Raw genomic sequence first — 7572 nt, forward strand, 5'->3', positions numbered from 1 at the left:
CTGACTTCCTACTCGGTATCTCCACTTGGATCCCCAACAAGCATCTCAAAGCCCTGACCTCACCAGCAGCCTCAAGTCTGATCTTTTTGTGATCTCTATCTTAAACAGCATCTTCATTCTTTCAGTTGTTCAGGCCAAAAACCTTGGCGTCATCCTTGACTCCCTTCTTTCTATGATGCTCCATTTTTGATCCTTAAGTGCTTGACCTTCAAAATCCAGAATGAGACCTATCTCACCACTTCCCTCTGCTCCCATGGTCCAGCCACTGTCATCACACTGGTGATGTCTCACGGATATTGCGGCAGCCTACTACTTGTGGAGAGCCTGTTCTCAACACAGCAGCCAGAGGCATCCTGTTAAAACCCATAAGATCACGTCCCTCACCTGCTCCCACCTCAGTCAGATAAAGGTCAGAGTCCTCACTGGGACCCACAAGGGCCTGCAAGAGCCACTCCACCTTATTCACCTCTCTGACCTCGTGAGAGACCACTCCCCTTCGCTCACTGTACTGCATTCTCATTGGCCTCCATCTGCCTCAAACGTGCCTGGCAAGCCCTGCGTCAGGGCCTTTGAACTTGCTGTCCTTTAGTCACTGTGCCTCATGTAGTGGACAGAATAATGGGTCCCTCAAATATGTCCACATCCTAACCCCCAGGACCTGTGATTAGGTCATCTTACATGACAAAATACTTTGCAGGTCTAATTAAGGATTTTTCAGATGGGGAGATTACTTAGCATTATCCAGGTGGGCCCAAGATAACCACAAGGGTCTTTATAAGGAAAAGAGGGAGGGAGGAAAGTCAAAGAGAAGGAGATGTGATGACAGAAGCAGAAATTAGAATGATGAGGGCCCATGAGCCAAGGAATGTGGGCGGCTTCTGGAAGCTGGCAACGGCAAGGTACGAATTTCCCGCAGAGGCTGCAGGAAGATGCAGCTCTGCCAACTCCTTGATTTCAGCCCAGAGACCCTTTCTGGACTCCTGACCTCAAGAACTGTAAAATATGACATATGTGTTGTTTTAAGCCAGTAAGTTTGTGGTAATGCTATAGCAGCGGTAGAAAATGAATACACCTCACTTCCTCAGTGCATTCCTCAGGGAGGCCTTCTCTGGCCACCCAATTTAAAATTTTAACCTTTCCCTGAAACTTCCTGTCTCTCACCCCTTATTTATTTTTCTCCTTAGCAGATACCACCATTTAACATACTAGACATTTTACTTAGTCGATTCATTGTCTTACAGCCCATTTGGAATGTGAGCTCCAAGGAGAAAGGAATTTTATTGTCAATCTTGCTTATAGATGAATCCCAAGGTACATAATAGGTGCTCAGTGGATATTGGTAGCCTGGGTGATTGGAGAAGCTGGCCTGTGCTAACCATGCAGCTTAGTGACTAAACATTACATGTGCCCAGACACTTCATGTGCCTGATACTGGTCCATCCTCACAGCAGCCCCATGAGGTCGGTGGCGTTAGCATCCCCATTTTACAGACAAGGGCATGGAGGTGCCTGGTGTTGCACTCAGGCAGGCTGACTCCGGTGCCCCCTCTCTGAGCCATGCTGCTGTTTCCTCCCTTTCGGCCCTGGAATTCTCAAGGGCAGGGGGTAGGGGTGGGGCTCCTCTGGGAGGAAAAGTTTGGGCCCAGGTGCTGGAGGCTTTAGTGCCCAAAGGCCTAAATCACTGATGGTAAAATTATGCTCATTAATGAGGAAGAGACTTCAGGGTGGAGTGCTGTTTGTTTTTTTGTTTTTTTAATCTTATTGAGGTGAGCTGCACAGAACATAAAATTAACCATTGTAAAGTGTGCAGTTCAGTAGCATTTATTACATTTACAATGTTGTGCGACCACCATCTCCATCGAGTTCCAGACCATTTTTGTCACCCAAGAGAAAACCACATACCGAGTAAGCAGTTTCTCCCCATTCCCTATTTCCCCCTGCCCCAGGCAACCACCAGTTCACTCTCTTTCTATAGGTAGATTTACCCATTCTGGATATTTCATCTAAATGGAATCACACAGTATGTGACCTTTTACACCTGGCTTCTTTCACTTGGCATGATGTTTCTGAGGTTCGTCCATGTTATAGCTTGTATCAGCACTTCATTCCTTTCTATGGCTGAACAATATTCCGTTGTGTGTGTGTGTGCGTGTCCACACATGCACACGCACACACATGTATGTATTTTTGAGGGGGGAAGGCAGCTTGAATGAGTTTTTAGAGTCAGACAGTCACATTTTGAATCTGGATCCCATGGAGATGTAACTATGTGGTATTAGGCAAAGGAATTCATGTCTATGATGTTCAGAGTCCACCAAATAGAGATTGCGGGGCTATTGTAAGAAGTAGACATACTGTGTATATATATAAGGTGTCTAGAGCATAGTAGGCAGTGTATTAATGGCAGCAGTGAACATGATTATTCAATCAGGGGCAAGTTTATCATGTAAACATTCTGACCTCAAGTCAGCCAGGATCTTGGCTTCCTTGGAAAACAAGCACGTCCTTAGTCCCCCAGTCCTGGGAAACCAAAGTCAGCAGAGGGGTTCCAGGGCTGAGCTCATGCTTGCTTTTGTATTTGTAGGGCTCTTTACATTTCCAGTAGATTTTGTCATCAGTTTTTCCCTTCCTTATTTGTTCAACAGTCTTTCAAATCATGGAGGTTGAAAGCTACATGGCAGCGAAGGGGAGAGGAATTACCTTTAAAACATTCCAAGTTAGCACATGAAAGGAGTTCTTTAGACATGGGGGAAATGCAAATTAAAACCACAGTATGATACCAGAATGACTCAAATTGAAAAGACTGACCACACCAAATGTTGGGGAGTGACTGGAACTCTCATACATCACTGGTAGAGGTGTAAAACGGTACAACCACATTAAAGGCCATTTGTGAGTTTCTTTTAAAAATTCAACACACATCTACCTTCTGAGCCAGCATTCCACTCCTAGGTATTTACCCAAGAGAAATGAAAATATTTGTCCATGGAAGTCTTGTACTAAATTCTAGCTAGAATGTTCCTAGCAGCTTTCATCATAATAGGCAAAAACTGGAAATAGCCCAGATGCTCATCAACAGTAGAATGGATAAGATTTATATGATGAAATACACACACATCATAAAGGAGTCATCCTACACATACACACAATAATATGAATGAATCTCAAAACTGTTATTTCGAGGGAAAGAAGCCAAATGTACCCACAGACACACAAATACAATATACATGGTCTGGTTCTATTCATATGGAATTCTAAAAGAGACAAAACTAACGTGTGGTGATAGAAATCAGATCAGTGGTTGTTCCTGGGAGAAGTATTGATTAGGAAGGGACATGAGAAAACTTTCTGGGTGATTGAAATGTTCTGTATCTTGATACACAGTCATCAAAATTGAATGCGTAAAGTCTGAGCGTTTCACTACATGTAAATTACACCTGAATAAAAAAATTTCGCGTGGACCAATCACTAGGCTATGTGCTTTATACACATTATGTCAGTAAATCCTATAGGTAGATGTTATTGTCTCTGTTTTACAGATGAGAAAATTGAGGCTCAGAAAGGTTAAGTAACTTGCCTCAGGACACACAGCTAGAGAAATGAGTTTAGAACCCTGGTAATACGACTCCAAAGCCCATGCCTCAAGGGTCTCCTCTTCTCCCTCTACACATTCTCTTTCCTATCATTTTACAGATGGGGAAACTGAGTCCCAGAGAGGGCTGGAGACTTAGCTCTTTGGCATCAGAGTCAAACTACAATCAGGATCTCTGGAACTTTCTTACTATATCACACATCCTCACTTGGGCAAAGAGATCACGTTCACTCCCACTTTTGCCCAGTGGGGGCTTGAGAGCTAGAAGTACAATTTTTAAAAAGTTGAGTATAATACTCATATTTTAAGAGACCCAAATTCAGGGCAGAGATATCCTGTGACTTCAAAATGAGAGATTAAAATTTCCATCTCTTTGCACTGCTAGAGTGTTTCCAGTGGTTTTCTGAGTGATGGAAGCTCACCATTCACTCTCCCTGCAGTTAAACCATGCTACCCCCTTGTTCCCCTCAACAGACTCACCTGTTACCTCCCTCCATGTCTTCTTGGGTTGCAAGATGTCCAAACCCTCCAACACATTCAGCAAGCTTCCTTCTGCTTCATTTAAGAGGAGCAAACATGAGTTTCTCATCTTCCCCTTGACAGTCAGAGTTCTGGGACAGATTAGCGCCAAGAACAACAAAACCAACCAGTCTAATTTGTTTTTTAACCCACACCCAATCAGTCAACCTTAAGAGTGGCTGTTGTCAGTTTCAGCCTATCACGTGGTTTAAAAAGCAATGTTGTCTTTAGTGTTCTTGGAGGATACCACCTTGTGTTTTGGGGGAATTTGTCTCAAATGGTGAGAGTTTCCTTGCCCAAAACCTTGAATCTCTGGAAGGAAAAATATATGTGTCCCACCTCCCTCGGCCTCTGTCCACTAAGGAGAAACTTCATCTTAAAACTTCTTTGTCTCCGCTTTAAAAGTTGCAGAATGTATTTCGTGGTCTGCCTTTTCTCTGGAACTGGCAAATGGTGCTGTGAATGAATCACCCTGCTTCTTGGGAGTGTTTTGCTCCAAGAGCTCACGGGGGTACAGCCAGATGATAAATAGCCTCTTGAGTGATCCCTCCTCCCCCAGCCGTGGCGCCTGGGCCCTCTGAGTTCATAGAACGGTGGCTGGGCTTTTAGAGGCTGCTGCGTCCAGCCCGGTTTTGCAGATGAGGAAACCTAGGCTTTAGCACTTCCTGGAGGCGAGCCTTGGAACAGGGCCAAGGCCATCTGAGTGTGATTCATCCCCTCTGATCATCGGCCCGTGGATTGTGCCTTCACGGCTCTGAGCTTCAGCTTCTTCCTCTGGAAAACGAGGGTGGGATGCCTGATGCCCCTTTTGGTTTCCTATCATCCAGGGGCCCTAGGCATCTGCATGGTCGCTTGGTAGAGATGCTGACCCTGAAATGTGGTACTCTGCCCTGTGAGCCAGAGAAAGCTCAAGGCCTGTGGCCCTTCACAAGGTACCAATGGGTTCCAGTTCAGATGAGATCTGTTTTACAAACATACCTGTGCCCCGGCTCTGTCTAGACCCTGGTGGATCAGATGTGGCCTCTGCCTTCAATCTCTGGAGTCAGGTAGACGCACAGGGACTTATGATGGACTGTGGCAAGAATGGTGATGTTATGCCCGAGGGGCTTTGGGAATGCAGGGGAGGGCCCTAACTCAGACTGGAGGAGAGTCAGGGAGGGCTTCCAGGGGGAGGTGACAGTCCCAGAGGATAAGCATCTGGTGGCACTGATGAAGGAGGGGTGACCAGTGGAATGAGGTCTTAGGCAAGCCCCTTCCCCATTCTGGGCCTAAGTCTCCCCAAAGTGCCCTTGCGGGGATGGCTAACTCAGCTGAGGGCTGGGGTCTCCCTACTCTGGACTTCAGAGGTGGGGAAAGTGTTGATGTTAGTTTCTGAGCATGGAGAGCCTGGTCCAGCAGCCAGGAGAGACTCCTTGTTCCGGCCGTTGAGGACTTGGCCCTCCTGGTCTCCTACCCACAGTCCCCAGGGAGTGTCAGGGCACCCTACAGATCTCTTGGCTCTGACCAAGTCCCAGTTAGTGTGGAAACACCCTGAGCTGAGAGAGTTGAGAGTGAGTCACCCTTGCCTCCCCTGACCCTGCACCCTGTCCTTGGTCGCTGGAGAATGGCTGCAGGCGGGAGAGAGCTCTGTGCTAACAAAGGACTTAGGTGCACTGCCGGCCGGACGATATCAAAAAGGAAGTTATTCTGAAGTGTCCATGTCTCTGGCAAACGGCTGAAGTCTCTGACCCCAGGTGGGCAGGGCAGTGTCCCAGGATCCTCAGTCCCTGTTAGCTGTCCCTGTCTCTCTCCTGCCCTTCACAGCCAGACGGAGCTTCTGGAAAGTGTGAGGCCACTTGTCCTGTCCACCTCCTCCCCTTCTATTCCTTCCGGACCTCTTGTTATCCAGCTCCCCCTCCCCCCTGCTGCAAATGCACTGCCTGGGGACAGCTCCAGCTGCTCTGTAGCTCAATCCCCTGGTCACTTTGTCATCCCTGCCTGCTTTCATGTGACCCCAGCAACCTTAGGTTGACCCAGGAGAACTCCCTTCCGGGAAGCCCTCCTGTGGCCTTTTAGATGTGAGGGCTCCTTGGAGCTCTGCCTGGCTTTCTTATCCTATACACAATATCCTACCCTGCGCCTCAGTTCCCTCATCAGTGAAATGGGCATAATAATGGCTGAAGTTTGAAGGATAAAAAGAGTGGCCCTACAAACATTTGAGAGGGGAGAGCATTCAGGTAAAGGCCCGGAGGTGAGAAGGGGTTTGAATTGGTCTCAGTGGAACAGCAGGTCTGTTCCAAGGGGCTGATGAAGGGATTAAATGAGTTAACATGTATAAGGCACTGAGTGCCCGATGCAGTGTGTGTTCAGTAAGTGTCGGCAGAAGTATTAATTTTTTCAACATTGCCATGGATACCTAAAAGGTTTCTCCAACATAATTTGGCCAAAACTGAACTCCTGACTTTTTGCCCTCAGCAGGCTCCTACCCAGGCCTCCCCATCTCAGCAAATGGCAACTCCATCCACTCAAACCAAAAGCCTGGGAATTCATCTCAATTCCGCCCTCTCTGTGCGCCCACGCTCCCAATCTGAGCAAGGGCTGTGGGTGCTTCCTCCAAGTGCACTTGAATCGTGCTCTCCCCGCCACCTCCCCTGCCCGGGCTGAGCCACCTTCGCCCCCTCCCTGAGGGCGTCCCAGCCTCCTTGCTGGCCTCCCTGCTTCTACCTGCCCCCTCGAATCCCCCTCCACGCAGCTGACAGAGGGATCTTTCAAAATCATACATTGAATTGTGTCACCACCCCACCCACTCCTGCTTAACCTCTACGGAGACCTCGCAGTGACTTTAGGTCAAGTTCAAGGCTCTCCCTAGGGCCCAGGAGGCTCCAGACCTGGCTGCAGTCTCCAGCTTCATCTCCCACTGCTCCCCCAAGACCTGCTGTTCCACTGAGACCAATTCAAACCCCTTCTCACCTCCGGGCCTTTACCTGAGTGCTCTCCCCTCTCAAATGTTTGTAGGGCCACTCTTTTTATCCTTCAAACTTCAGCCAAAATTCATCTCCTTTGAGAAGCCCTCCCTGACCTCCTGTTGTCAGTTCTCCCCCGCCCCCATCTTCCCTATCTCGCCCCAGGCTCACTCCCATCCTAGCATGTAGCACATGCGCAATCAGTAAATTTGTTCTCTGGTTTATCCACCACCCCTCACACCAACCTGTGAACTTCCCAAAGGCAGGAGATGCGTGTGTTTTATCAGCCAGTGTCCACCCATCAGATGGTAAATATTTCATCAACTCCCTAGGACCCAGCCATATCGCCACACCTGGGCTCTGTGACCTTGGGGAAGTTTCTCACCCTCTCTGGGCCTTGAGTTTCCAGTGCCTGGTAGGTAGAGGGGCCTGGCTGGTGATGGACTCCTCCTTGCCCTGGCCTGAGGTGCAGGGGGGAGACGAGTAGCCCAGGCTGGTCCAGTCACCTACTGTGTACTCT

The sequence above is a fragment of the Camelus ferus genome, chromosome 19, assembly GCF_009834535.1.
Source record: "Camelus ferus isolate YT-003-E chromosome 19, BCGSAC_Cfer_1.0, whole genome shotgun sequence".
In the NCBI taxonomy this organism is placed as follows: domain Eukaryota; kingdom Metazoa; phylum Chordata; class Mammalia; order Artiodactyla; family Camelidae; genus Camelus; species Camelus ferus.